The sequence below is a fragment of the Antrostomus carolinensis genome, unplaced genomic scaffold (genome assembly GCF_000700745.2).
Source record: "Antrostomus carolinensis isolate BGI_N321 unplaced genomic scaffold, ASM70074v2 scaffold10103, whole genome shotgun sequence".
NCBI classification, from domain to species: Eukaryota; Metazoa; Chordata; class Aves; order Caprimulgiformes; family Caprimulgidae; genus Antrostomus; species Antrostomus carolinensis.
In genome coordinates this window covers 16539-19284 of record NW_010307297.1, presented here as the reverse complement: position 1 = coordinate 19284, position 2746 = coordinate 16539, and positions in this window count along the sequence as shown.

The following is a 2746-nucleotide window of genomic DNA, read 5'->3' as shown; positions in this document are numbered from 1 at the left end:
CCCTACATCTCTAACCCTGACTTATACACAGGCAAAGTGAGTTTTGTCCTTGCTAAGGAAATAATATGGTTCTACTTTTGACATATTCCTAACTTTCCTTCTGAAATAATCTTCTTATATGCATAGATAATACTTCCTGCTATTGAAAAATTATATAAAATGAAGACATCTTAATCTTAGGTCATATTCCCTGTGAATAATACCAAATATTGCAGGTTTCTGTCTTAGAAGTCTCAGTTGTTCTCAAGTGCAGTTTTGAGGCAGCATCAGGCTTTTTTTTTTTTTTTTTTTTTTTTTTTGGTAAAGACAATAAAACAGTAAAAAATCAAGCAAGAAGAATATCCTAAATAGATACAATGGATAAGGAGCAAATTAATCAAAGTCCTCCCTAAATTTTAGGAGAATAATGAAGTGTTCTGCTAAAGTAAGAGCCTAAAGTTACTTTACCCTAAGGAAAAGAGGTAGGTGCCTTTAAAAGCTCTGAGGTAAGGAGTGTTTTTAGTAACTTCAGTGCTTAAATTTAGTTAGAAAAGTTCCCCCTCTCAGGTCTTAATGTAGTTAGCTGTCTTGGCAGACTGTAGTGGAGCCTCAGGCACTTACTTTAAATGGGTGCTTATCTGTCAACCTAAAGCTAAGGGACAAATATAATGCCTAAAATAAGTGTTTGATCCTACCATAAAGATCCTACCTGTTGCTAAGAGTTATCCATAGAGAAATTCATTTGAGCAGTAGGGACTCTTCTTGCAATTCCAGTGTTGTTTACAGTTCTAAGGTCGTTTGCAAGGAGGCATAGTAGGATTGCTAACTCCTGTTGAAATAATATTTAGCAAAGATGAGAAATATTTATATTAACTGTAAATAAATATCTATAGCAATTACAGTATTTTTAAAAAATATAATCTCAAATTTTATATTACATTTAAAAAAAATCAATTTCTTTCTCAAACATGCTTTTATTCAAAATGTTTCATTTAATTTTCAGCTTTCCATTTTATTTTCAGCTCTTTGTATTTACTGAGATTTTAACACTCACAAATTATAGCATTAAAATTGGAATAGCTTTCTTACAATCAATTCTCAGTTATTAGCATCAACTATTATAAATGACAGAGTGGCTGTCAGATGAGGAATGATAAAATTCCTTCAGTTTTGTTTTTCTGCTGTTTTCTCATATACAAAGTTCAACACTAATATGGAACAGTAGAAAATTGTACCAGCTAGTACTGAACTGATATTACAGTCAAGCCCCTAGACTTAATGTTTTAAGTAACATGTGATTAAATACATAGCATAGCTCTCCAAATATTGTGAATAAAAACTTAAATTAAGCTTAGTTTAACAAATAATCTTTCATTTCTGTCAAAAAGTTCTGCAATTCAAAATAAAGTTTTTCTTTTTTTTTTTTCCCAAGACCAACTGGATATTGCACATTTTCATTAGCCACCTTCTAAATTTTTATATAAAGTTGCTTATACCGGTTTGAAGTAATTTCTTTATTTGTTTCATGGAATTTCTGAATTCTTTTAGTCTTTTGGTGAACAGTGTTCTCTACCATTTTTTGCAAGACAGTGTTTTTTTTCTGATATGTCCAAATCATTCTCAAGGAATATTAAAGAAAAATTTCTTATAAATTCACCCTCTGGGTTTTAGGGTGACATTTTAGAAATTATTCTCCAAACATATTTTTAATGAGGAACCTGGAGATTCTTGTTAGCTCACTTGTTTGTTCCTTCCCCTCACATTCTGCAACAACCTCAAGGCAGGGACTAAATGCCAAACTTCTGGGGAAGATGCCAGAGCCTGGTAAAAGCTAACAGACTGCTAGTTACTCAGCTGTTGTATAGTTTGCATAGGACTTCCATACCATCTTGCATTTCTTCATAATTCTCTTAATGGGGTAACATATACCTCATATGCGAAAATGTTGTGCTTCCAATTTGTTTGGTTGTTTATGTTCATTTACTACCTCTTTGTTATTGTCAGTAAAGCATATTATTTATCATTGCCTTCAGAGTTTTTGTCATCTAACATGCATATTTTTTCCCCATCAGAGGTCTTGAGTATTTGCATCACTTCTCAGCTCACTAAAGACCTCAAAATAGTAGGATTTACAAACGGTAAATAGATCTGCTGGTGAGTAGACACCTTCCACAGCCACCCTCTCAGGAATCACACGCTGAGGCAGAGGACAGCTATTTTGTGGTGACTGGCCAGCTGGAATGTCAAATATTTAATTGCTAATCAAAACAAAAGACAGATTTTAGTATGCTTTGTTACATACTTGTGATATATTAAGCTTTATATAAGCTTTATGTGATATATTAAGTCTTAATATCTCATTATTCATTTGTGAATAGTTTTCCTTCATTTTTTTTCTAGGAAGACAAAGTGGTACCAGAATTGCATAAGGGGTGGGAGGAAAGAGGCATTTGCTACAGCAGAGCCATAAACAACCAGCTGAGGAAAGAAGCATACAAACATAGAGTTAGGAAATTGTGCACCATCACAAAATCAAGATAGCCACTCATGACTAGAAACAAGGTGAAAACAGGGCAATTTCTGTATGTCCAGATTAACTTTATGTATTTAATTTAAACTCAAAACTTGGTTGAAAGACCATTGATATAAATCAGAGGTAGGGTCATCAGTGACATAAATTAAGGAGTGGTATGGCATGGACTTGGGCACTGGACTTGAATTGTACTGTTGATTTGTTAACATACTTTCTAGCATTCTTTGTTCTACA